The sequence below is a fragment of the Microtus pennsylvanicus genome, chromosome 11, assembly GCF_037038515.1.
Source record: "Microtus pennsylvanicus isolate mMicPen1 chromosome 11, mMicPen1.hap1, whole genome shotgun sequence".
Taxonomy (NCBI): Eukaryota; Metazoa; Chordata; class Mammalia; order Rodentia; family Cricetidae; genus Microtus; species Microtus pennsylvanicus.
In genome coordinates, this window is record NC_134589.1 from 84,087,237 (window position 1) to 84,099,281 (window position 12,045).

A 12,045-nucleotide genomic window follows, 5' to 3' on the forward strand; every position below is an offset into this window, starting at 1 on the left:
TAACTTCTTGGAGTTGGTGACAGAGTCTGATTGGATTGAATTAAAGAAGGAATCCCGCCAAGGCCTTGCTCCAGGTCCTTCACCTCCTCCAGCCCTCGGGCAAAATGACACTACACTACGGGGAGGGGGTGCAGAAGGGAGAGAGAGAGGGAGCCGCTCTGAGATTCTGCTCTGCCCGCCTCCCCTCCGCGCGCACATCCAGATCCCAAGCGAGTCCTGAGACAGCTAGGCAGCCCTGTTCCGTTCCACCCTCTCTCCTCTGGCACTCTGCGGGGCCGCCCTTCAAAACCAAGACTGTCTAACCCCTCACCCTCCTCCACCCGGTGCTGTCTATTCTCCAAAGACCCGTTTTCCGATCCCTTGGTCTCCGCCCAGCGTGTACCGCTTGCCCTTTAGCCACCAGGTGGCAGCCTTTCCCTGTAAATCTTGCTAGGCTCTGGGTTTGGCGCGAAGAGGTTTTGCGTCTCCAGCGGGGCTTCCAGACCTGGCCCTGGAGACCGTAGATTACCAAGAAGCCCAATTGCAGAGCAGTCCTGCGAACAGACAGACCGAGTCTCATCGCAGCTCCTCATGCACGACCCGGGTACATTTCCAGACGTCCTTCAGTCTCTAGTCGTGACTTTCCTAAAAGAAGACTAGAAACGGCACGTAGAGGTAGAAGATCAAGAGGCCAGAAGTTCAAGGCCTACCTGGGCTATGAGAGACAGTCTCAAAAGAAAATTTCAGTTGAAATCCCTACTGCACCGGGTTTCCTGCTAAGTCTGTGCACCTTCCCTGACCTCCTCTCTCTGAAGTGGGCATGAGAACAGCCCCCCCCTCGCCCCCAGCTAGTATAATAAGCATGCGCAGGGCAGGCCACTGACTTCACAGGAGTCAGTAGTAGGGCTTTCTCAGTCTTCAGCAAAAGCGTCCCTGACCCACCCCTCACCTTAGAGTGTGTGAGACGCTATCTCCTACCTCTGCCCTCCCCTCTTCTAACCTTCCCCTCATCTTCCACCCTGGCCTCTTCTCCCTCTGAGCCCAAACCCAGGGGAAGCAAAAGCAATCTCATGCTGACACAGACCCTGTCATTCGAAAGAGTTGGCCTCATCTGAACCTCACACACACGGGGGGCAGATGGGGAAACAGGCCCAGAGAGGCTGCATAGGTCAAGTCCCACAGCAGAGTAGACCCCTCTGAGGTGGCTGGACAAGTGTCTTCCTGAAGTCAGTAACTACCTCTGACCCCAAGGCTGGTCACTCTCTCCACAAGCCCTTATCTCAGCCTCCTCTTCACCAAAAGCATGCAGCTTTGTTCTGCAGTGAGAGCCGCGAGATTTGTCTTCATCAGTGACTGAACCCGAATTTAAAGCAACCCTGGGAGAGACTGGAGAGACGGCTCAGGGGTTAAGAACACTGGCTGCTCTTCCAGAGGACAGAGGTTCAATTCCCAGCACCTACGTGGCAACTCACACTGGTCTATAGCTCCAGGGAATCAGGCATCCTCACACAGACATACATGTAGGTGAAACGCCAATGAGCATAAAATAAAAAATAAATAAAGCAACACCGGGAACCCACAAGCTAAAGGATTGTGGCTTAAAGGATGTCCATAAGGTGTCCTTGATTCCAACACTCAGTTCTGCTTCTCTTGGGATGTGGCCTTTCTCCTGAGAGGTTTGCTGCTTGCAGCCCAAGCCTGTGTCCTTGTAGCAACCATGGCAACAGCAGAGAGACCCGGCTCCTCCCTTTTTGCTCAGAAGAACTCTAATTGAAACACTATGAGTGGTGAGAAGTGGAAGGAGCCCCAGAAACATACCTTTGTCTATTCTGTCCCTAACAGGGCTGGGCACATTTGGGGTGCTCAGGAAAAGAAGCTGAGTGCTGTGGGGGTCGGGGGTGACAAATAAACCAGCCATTTGAGAACGGGGCACTGCCAACAGCCTGCACAATAATGGGGGTGCTAAGAAAAAGAGGCAGGACACTGGCTCCGCCTTGCTGGGCCTAGACTGAGAAAGAGAGGGAGGGGGCATAAGTTGCACCAAACTGGAAGAGCCCAAGAGGCACCTGCCAGAGCTTTGCAGCAAAGTTCAACCCACGCACCCTTAGCATGCCAAGGCCCTTTTCATCCTCTGGAAAGGCAAGACCATGACATCTTGGTGGTTCAAGAATTCCTCTATTCTTTTGCTCTGAATCTTGTTCTCCTTCCCTCTCCTGAGGGACATAGTCTGCCGTCACTGTGGGCAGCTGTCGGTGGAGATTCTGCTCATTAATCCATCCTATATTCTATACTAATCTTTCTCAGTCTCTGAGATAGTGACTCTTGGGGTCAGGTGGCTTTTCATTTGTGGGGGACTGTCTTGTGACAGGTAAGAGATTTAGCACTTCTAACACACACGGCGGGGGGGGGGGAGCATCCCTGGCCTCTATCTACTACATGCCAGTAATAGCCTATACCCCTCCCTGCTGGGGCAGCCCTTCTGACACTGCCAAATGTCCCCTAGGATGGTATAATCTTCCCCACTGAAGAACCATTGCCCCCCTGCACTCTATTCCCGCCCCCCTTTTCCCTTCTCTCATTCCTGCAAGGTTCAGATGTCAGAAGGAAGAAGCCTCAGTCCTCTGATCATAGAAGCCATACTTTTCCATGTTCTGGAACTTTCCCTCTTCTAGGCTACAACACCCAGGAGCTAGCTCTGTCTGTCTGTCTGTATCTATCTATCTATCATCTCTCTATATCTATCTATCTATCATCTATCTATGTTTGAAACGGAGTCTCACATTATACCTTAGGCTGGCCTAAATCTCACTATGTAGACCAAGCTAGCCTTGAGCAATGGCAATCTTCCTGCCTCAGTCTCACAAGCACTTGGATTAGAGGATCTAGGACCCTCAGGTACTGGGATTATAGGGCTCCAGGACCTTCAATGGCTGACCATCCCATTGCGGAAGGAAAAGCTACTGGTGCTACCTCCAGCTCCTCCTCTACCAGCAGCTGGCCTCAGGGGCTGTGTCCAGTGTAGAGTGGGCAGAGCTGAATGCTTGGAAGCCAGGGTGGATGGACTCTGTCTACAGCCAGGTATAACCCCATGAGTGTATTGCACTGCTGGTTACCAGAACAACAGACATGAGAAGATGACCAGAGAAGAGGAATCCAAGGTTTTCCATGCACCTTGGCCCAGAAGCAGACAATGGGTTGTTGGGTCTGGGGTGACAGACAGGGCAGTGTTTCATTTCCTCATCCTATCAGGTCCCACACCAAGGACCATACAGCCCCATAGAGTCCCATGTAATGGCATGTTTTTCATGTTTGTTTGTTTGGTTGCTTGGTTGGTTGGTTGGCTGGTTGGTTGGTTTTTCAAGACAGGTTTCTCTGAGTAACAACCCTAGCTGTCCTGGAACTCACCCTGTAGACCAGGCTGGCTTTGAACTCCCAGAGATCCACCTGCCTCTGCCTCCTGAATGTTGGGACTAAAGGCGTGGGCCACCACCACCTGGGTGTAGCGATATGTCTATGATGCTTCAATAATGGTCTCTGGGCAAGTCCTGAGGATGAAATCATAGATGCAGTCATAACACTTCCAGAGAGACTGGGAGTTGGTGTCCACCATCCTCAGCTGGTAAGTCTTCAGGGCACTGCCTTGAGGAGATGACAATCTCAGGACCACAGGTCTGTCACACCACTTTCCCTCCTTCCCACAACCTGCCTGAGTGTGTCTTGGTCCTTGCAGCTTGTGAGGCAAGGTTGGGTGACCATCCCAATTCCAATGCTATTGAAAGGAGAATGGACGAACAGAAGGTCTGGCCTGCTAAGTGGACTCGGGAAAGGAATGCAGACGCCACTGAGCAGGTCAGAGTGTACCACCTGGGGCCGACAGCAGGGACAACATCCCTCTAGCACCGGAGAATTCCAGCATACGTTGTGTGCCTGCCCATGTGCAAGGCAGCATATGTTGAATGCCCAGGGAGCGTCAACTTGCATCTGTGTCTGTGTGCATGCACATGCGTGGATTCAGAATGTGGGCAGCGTGGAGGAAGAACACCTGTGTCTGTTTGAGAACACATGGCAAGCATGAGGGGGATGTGTGGCACAGGTTTGGGGAGATGGATGCAGGCACAAAGCCTCCAGGTGCAACTGGGAGTGTATCCGAGTGTGAGGAGAGACACACGGGAGTTGGAGGGAGTTCGTGGTGTGTAACTATTGGAACGTGTACAGCAAAGGTGTATAGGGGTGCAGCGCACGCCAAGTTAGGCGAGGGGGGTTCATTCTCTGGTGCTCGGACACATGTCTTTGTGCACCAAGAGCGGACAGGAAATTGGAGTAGGATGCACAAGGCTTCCGCACACACATAAGAGTGAAAAGGGAGGTCAGATCGTGGTGGTGCACACCTCTAATCCCAACACTCGGGAGGCAGAGGAAGACGGAGCTCTGTGAGTTCAAGGCCAGCCTGGTCTACAAAGCAAATTTCAGGGCAGCCAGAGCTATGCAGAGAAACCCTGTGTCAAAAAAATCATGAAAAGAAAGAGAAAGAAAGAAAGAAAAAGAAAGAAAGAAAGAGGAAAGGGAAGCCTAGGGCGCCTTTTCCTTTTTCCTGCTTTCAGGTAAGGCCAGACCTGTTCTAAAACTGGAAATAGAGTGAAATTCCATTTTAGAATCAATGATTTTTTTAATTAATTTATTTTATGTATATGAGGTTCTATCTGCATGTATGCCTGCGTGCCAGAAGAGAGCATCCAATCCCAGTATAGATGGCTGTGAGCCACCATATGGTTGCTGGGAATTGAAGTCAGGACCTCTGGAAGAGCAGCCAGTGCTCTCAACCGCTGAGCCATCTCTCCAACCCCTCAATGATTTTTTAAACTGTTTTTCCCTTTATTTTTTATTTTATTTTGCTGATTTCGGTAGCAAATTTTATTTTTCTTTACCCTATGACACATTGCTGGGACCTAATGTTCTCACTGGACCATAGAAAACCAAAATTGTTCACTTCTGAAATAACTGAATATGAAAACAAACTTACATAAATTAAAAGGATGAATAATTTCACAAGTGTCAATCCAAATGTTCGAAACCCAAGGCAAGTAACAACCCACAGTGGTCAGGAGGGCAAACACCAGAATGAAAACCTGGGCCTAAGGCTTGGGCTTTGCTTTCCCTGTAAGACAGCAAGAGGGTAGCGGTAACTGGTTCAGGAGCCCTTGCCAGAAATCCTGGGACACTGAGATGCTGGTTAATACTCTGCTCAGATCAATGCGTGGTAAGTACACAGATCTGTCAGGCCAGGAATTTCTCTACCTTAGCTTGCTCTCCACAGCCACCAGGTGACTGTGCTGTGGAGACTAAGGTCCAAATCAAGATAAGATATGTGCGGGGTGTTAAATGCCTACCAAAGAAACAGTTAGCTTGAATACAAGGTCAAAAACCAACAGCGAGCCCTCTGATCTCAGAGTGCTATCAGAGTGCTGAGATCTATGCAAGCTTCAAGGACAAATTCCTTTTCGATGGCTTATTCCCAGAAAGGGCTTATTCCAGTTTCAGGAGGCTAGCGTGAAGTGTGTCCATTTGCCAGGGCAAACTGATACTTCAGAATCTGCTCCTGCAGCAGATGCCTGGCACCTGCGCGGTCCACCTACAAGCATTTGCGGAGGACGACAGAGGGGCCCGACTGGCCATCCTCCTGCTTGCTGATCCACATCTGCTGGAAGGTGGATGGTGAGGCCGGGATAGAGCCACCAATCCAGTCTGAGAACTTGAGCAGAGGGGAGCAATGATCGTGATCTTTGTTACACTGTGTGCCTTGACTGTGATCTCCTTCTGCATCCTGTCACCAACGTCTGGGTACATAGCGGTACCACCAGACGGCACTGTGTTGGCACACGGGTCCTTGGGGATGCCCGCATCGTACTTTATGGTGGTGGTAAAGGTGGTTTCACAGATGCCACGGGATTCCACGGAAGAACACCCCTGATACCAGATTTACTCATTGTTGATGGTGACTGCCTGCCCCTCAGGTTTTCCTAGCTCTTCTCCAAGGAAAAGGGGGGTGCAGCCATGGCCATTTCTTGCTCGAAATCTAGGGCAATATAACATAGTTTCTCCTTAAAGTTACCCACGATCTACCAGTCAGTCACAGTGGTGAAGCTCCACACAGTCAGGGTTTTCCTAAGGTAACCTATCAGGTCAGGTCTAGATGCAAGATGGCTTCGGGAAGGGCATAGCCCTCATCAATGGGTACCAAACGTGTGATGCTGTTACCAGAGCTCATTATCGGTGCTAACCGATGCACCCAGGGGCTTATAGAGACAGCACCACCTGAAGGGCCACATACTTGGCTGGGGTGTTGGAGGCTTCAAACACTACCGGGGGCATCTTCTCTCTGATAGTCTGGGGGTTCATGGGGCTTTGGTCAAAAGTACCAGGTGCTCCTCAGGGATCATGCACAGTTCACCGTAGAAGGTGTAGTGCCTGATCACCTCCGTGTCATCCCAGTTGGTGACAGTGCTGTACCTAGTAGGGTACTTCAGGGTCAGGATACCCCTCTTGTGCTAGTCCTCGCCCCCCACACGAAGCTTTTCTGGCTATGCCCACCATGATAGTCCTGGTGTAGGGGTATCTGATGATGGAAAGGAACATGGCCATGGCGGGGGTGGGGGAGACGGATTGTTGCCAGCAAAGCCAGCTTTGCATATGCCGTAGCCATTGTCGGTGACTTTCCCTGCGACTTATTCTTCCATTGTGATGAGCGGGAGGCCGGGCAACAGTGCAGCGAAAAGATGTGCAGAGTAGACCAGTGGCATAAAGAGAGACCCTCCCTTTATTTTGTACAAGATGTACAAAATATGTGTGTAAGTGTTTTGCTTGTGGGTATGTCTGTGTACCATGTGTGCCTGGTATCCTCAGAGGTCAGGAGAGGACTTTTGATCCCTTGGAACTGAAGTTATAGATGACTGTAAACTAATGTGGGTGCTGGGAACTGAACCCAAGACCTCTGAAAGAGCAGTCGGTGCTTCTAACCACTGTGCCATCTCTCCACAGCCCCCGGGATCAATGATTTTAGTCTGAACTGTGTTTGATCATACTTGCTACAAACCTTGAGAAAATCTGACAACTCCCATACAAAGGTTTACTTGTTACCAAAATAGGAAGAAGGGAAACTTCCCACCTACTGTGGAAGTTATGAAAGCTGAACAAGGTGCAAGGGCAAAGCACTTCCTCCAGGGGGCGCACTCCCCAGGGTGAGTTCTGCTTAGCCTAAGGACAAGAAACACAGAGACAGCCCCGCATACTTGGCTGGGGTGTTGTAGGGAGGCTTCAGACACCACCTGGGCCATCTTCTCTCTGAGAGCCTTGGGTTTCCAGGGTCATCTGAGATTCCTGTAGACAAAGAAGCAGGCTCTTCCAGGCCCAGCTGTCTTATCCGGAATGCAGACTACTTGCCGGGACAGTTCTTTGTCCCATCTTTGTAAGCCCTCTGTTGAAACCCTGGCATTAGCTTGCAGGGAATCTGGCAGAAGGGAGGAACTAAGGGTCAGCACATCAAGAAATGAGGTCCAGGGGCCTAATGTGGTGGTGCACACCTTTAATCCCAGCACTCGGGAGGCAGAATCAAGTGGATCTCTGTGAGTTCAAGGCCAAGCTGGTCTATGTAGTGAATTCCAGGACAGCCAGAGCTACATAGTGAGACCCTGTCTGGGAAAACAAAACAAAATTTAAATTTTATATATTATTATGTATACAGTAGTCTGTCTGCATGCATGCCTGCAGGCCAGAAGAGGGCACCAGATCTCATTACAGATGGTTGTGAACCAACATGGAGTTACTGGGAATTGAACTCAGGATCTCTGGAAGAGCAGTCAGTGCTCTTAACCTCTGAGCCATCTCTCCAGCCCAAGGTTTATATGTAGAAGTCCTCAAATGCTTGAGACAAGCAGGACAGAGACATAGCGGCAGCTACTCAATACCCCAGGCCCTAAACACGGGTGGAAGGCAGGCAAGCCCTTCCCAGAAACCAGTGTAAGTGTCACCGACTACACACAAGCTCACCACGTGTTCCCTGCTGATGTTCGCACCTGCCTACACTCAGGTGTGCTGGCACCTGCTTAAATGGGCACATAGGCAGCTCATCACTGACATCACGCTAGGACTCTGAAGTCATTGATGGAACCATCCACACTATGGAAGCCGGCATAGTCTCCTGAGACGGGCAGGGCAGCCTGGATACAAGAATGAATAAATGCAATAGATCCCGCTGCACAAAGAAGAGAAAGGATGGCCGGGGGTGAGAGCTTTCTCTGTTGACCTCAAGGTTGCGGGCACTTTGACACTCATGGGTCAAGAAAGATCAGGCACCAGTAAATAAAAAATGGACATAAAACTGTAGAAAGTCTGGTGGGTACTTTGGGTAAATTATGATCCAGAAGATGAGGATCCGAGTTTGATCCCAAGTTCCCCACTAGGCATGGTAGTGCTTGTAATCTCAGTGCTGGGGACACAGGGACAAGTAGATCCCTGGGGCTGGCTGGCCAGCTTCACCTACTCAGCTCCAGACCAGGGAGAGACCCTGCCTCAAAAGGCCCGGAGTAACTTCCAGAGCCTAACTTGAGTCTGATAAGGCCCAGTGTAACTTCCTAAGCCTAACTTGAGCTTGGTGAGGCCCAGTGTAACTTCCTGAGCCTAACTTGAGCTTGGAGAGGAGCTATTCAGCACACCTGACCTAGGCCCGCCTCTGCCCACCCACTGCTAATGTAGCAGGATATTATTGGCCCTTATTCCCACTCCACCTCACCCCACCCCAAGACTCCAGCCCACTACCTCAGCCCTGCTTCCACAGTCTCCCTGCTTGGTGTGTGTTTCTCCCCAGTGGCCAGTGGGGAGGTATGGGTCATTGACACTCACCATCCTGCTCAGCCCCAGGGAGACTGGATCGGCTCTGCCTCAACCCTATCTGCTGGAGAACCTGCAAAACAGTAACCCAAAGAATAATGAAATGGATTAATAAAAATGCTGCGGATCCTAAGTGGCTGCAGCCGGCAGAGACCACACCAAGGTCGCCCAGCAGGGATAGGCAATGGGTCCCAGAGCAGCCAGCCCCAGGCAGAGACAGCACATGAGACCACGGCACAGGTCTGTGAAGGTGGTTGGTCCCAGGCAGGGGTGGGGGGGCAGGCTAGAGAAAGACCGATAGGCATGTCATGCAGAGTGAGGTTGAATATTTTATTTAGTGAGTTATGGAGGTAGAGAAGGAGAGAAGAGCAGAGAGAGGGAGAGAGAGAAACACAGACAGAAGGGGGAAGGGGAGAAGTGGGGAGAGGCAGAAGCTGCCTCTTCAGAGAGGGAGATGGGGAAAAAAAAGAGACTCAAGCTGGAAGCTGAAGATCAGCCTGCCTCAGCAGACAGGGGAGGGAGTGGGCGTGGCTTGTCTCTTAAAGAGATAGAACAGATCATTACAAATAACATATTTTTTTTAAAGATTTATTTATTTATTATGTATACAACATTCTGCCTCCGTGTATGCCCACACGCCGGAAGAGGGAACCAGATCTCATTACAGATGGTTGTGAGCCACCATATGGTTGCTGGGAATTGAACTCAGGACCTCTGGAAGAGCAGCCGGTGCTCTTAACCACTGTGCCATCTCTCCAGCCCATAACATATTTTTTAAAAAAATATTTATTTAGTATACAATATTCTGTCTGTGTGCATGTCTGCAGGCCAGAAGAGGGTACCAGACCTCTTTACAGATAGATGGTTGTGAACCACCATGTGGTTTCCGGGAATTGAACTCAGGACCTTTGGAAGAGCAGGCAATGCTCTTAACCACTGAGCCATCTCTCCAGCCCCTACCAATAACATCTTGAGGTGGACCTCTGACCTCCATGTGTGTTTATACACAAGTGCACATGTACCCATATGCTGCTGTTTACACTACCCCCAGTGGAAGGACAAGAAGAGAATGTCTTCAGCAAGGTGGGGGTATTTTCTCCTTCTCACAGCAGGACCATTGCATAGTATGGTCTGTCCTTACAGTGTGGCTATAGATCCCAATTCAAAACCCAGATGCTCAGTTACCTGCTGGCTGGTCAGGTGCCGACTGTGCTGTCAGTCACAGTGAGGAAACCCTGATTGGTCAGTCCAGGGGCAAACACCTGGCTGGCTGCCTCCATAAGCAGTAAGGAGAGCCTCTGGTGTTACCCAAGCTCCAGGAGGATCAGCCAGGGCATAGCTGCATCAGCATCCAGGCCGAGGCCCCTTCTGCCCATCCCTAGGCCCCAGCCTCCCTCATACCCTCCCAAGTACTACTCTTGAGAGAGCAGAGAGATTTATTGCGCACAATGGAGCCCACAGTCCGTCTCGCAGGGAGCTGAAATCACCGGGCCTGAAAAGAGGTTGGAAACTATTTCAGGTTATTCTCCTCCTCCCATCCCCACCAGGGGGAGCACGGAAATGTGGTGTGCCATCCCCGGGCTCTGCAGGGAGCCACGGCAGGGTGCTGTCTCAGAGCAGATGCTGCTGTTGGCGTTACTGTAGACAGTTCAAACTGAGCTGTTGAGATGGAGAGCACGGCCCTGTAAGCTGGTGTTTGTGCTCAAAACTGACGCAGCAAGAGGAGGTGGACAAAAGGATTTTGCTTTCCCTAGGACCTGTGTGGTGACAAGCTTGGTGTCCCACACAGAGATCTGAGCATGAAGCCATTGACATCCTCTCTGTCCTGCGCATGGTGACTCATTCACATGATCCCAACATTTGGGGGACCGTGGCAGGAGGATCATGACTGTAAGGTCAACCTGGACTGAACAGGGAGATCTTGTCCCCCACAAAATTAACATCTGGGCTAGTAGGATGGCTTAGTGGGTAAAGATACCCCCCAGCTTGCCTGACAACATGAGTTTGACCCCTGGGGCCCACAGGACAGAGGGCAATCATTATTCTCACAGGTTCTTCTCTGACCTCCACGCATGTCGTGGCACGTGTACACACACACACACACACACACACACACACACACACACACGATTAATTAGAACGTAATTAACAGTAAGAGCAACAAAGCCAGACAAGCACAGCACGCACTGTAATAATACACACAACCCACATTAAAGGTTCATTTGTTTGATTGGTTAGTTTATTTTTGAGGTGAGGTCTCTCACTGTGTTTCTGAGGCTGACCCAAAGCTCCTGGCAACAAGAAATCCTCCTGTCTCAGCATCCTGAGTGGAGGGGACTACAGATGCACACTGCTGTAAAAGAACCATAGAGTGGGAAGAATCTTGCTCTGCTGGTCTTCAGTGGGAAAGATATTGATGAGTCAGAGTCAGCCCCTGGTGTCAGAGCCAAATCTCATCTGGTCTCTGCCACTCACCTGCATTCAATACTTGAGCGCACATGAGTTGCATATATACATTCAGAGGGTCACCGGGCAGATTGTTGAGAGTACACAGTTGCATACATTCATCAGAGGGTCACCAGGGAGATCAGGGCACATATTCATTGTGCTAAGTCAGACTCCACGAAGCCTATCTTCCAACCTCAAGTTCCCTCTGGCTCAGCCCAACCTTGTTATGGGTTCTAGAGGGTTGAGCTGGGGCCTTAGATGGAAGAACTTGTTGGCTTCCAGCCCCAACAGACACCAGCCCTCCCTTTGCCAGCTTTCTGGCAACTAAGCTTCAATAGTGAAACCCAGCCTGGCTCCCTCAGTGCCAGAGGATACGGCACAGATGGCAGCTTCCCCGCCACCTGGAGGAAGGGAGTTCCCGGGCCCGTGGTGGGAGGACTCTGCGGCACACTCTCCAGGCAGTGGCTGTGTCCATGCCAGGTGGTCCCAAGGGGAGGTGAGATTTGCTTCCATGCTGATCCAGGCTCTCCCCTGCTCTAATGAAAGTACCCCTTGCCTGGGGCGACCTCATGACCTGTTAACCTGCTGACTGGACATTAACTTCTCTTCTGAGGTGGTCGTGAGAGCCGAGCGTGAGAATTTGCAGTGCAGGGCTCAGGCTCTGAAAATAGCAGCCTACAGATCCCTGCTTAGATTAATCTAGTAATCTAGAACGCTACCAAGTTCTCAGGGGCA

General features: G+C 50.8%; 1 pseudogene; it reads right to left on the minus strand.

The window, feature by feature from the left end:
* Positions 1–5,608: 5,608 nt before the first annotated feature.
* Positions 5,609–6,713, minus strand: LOC142831634 (actin, cytoplasmic 2-like; annotated as a pseudogene).
* Between the last annotated feature and the right edge of the window lie 5,332 nt (positions 6,714–12,045).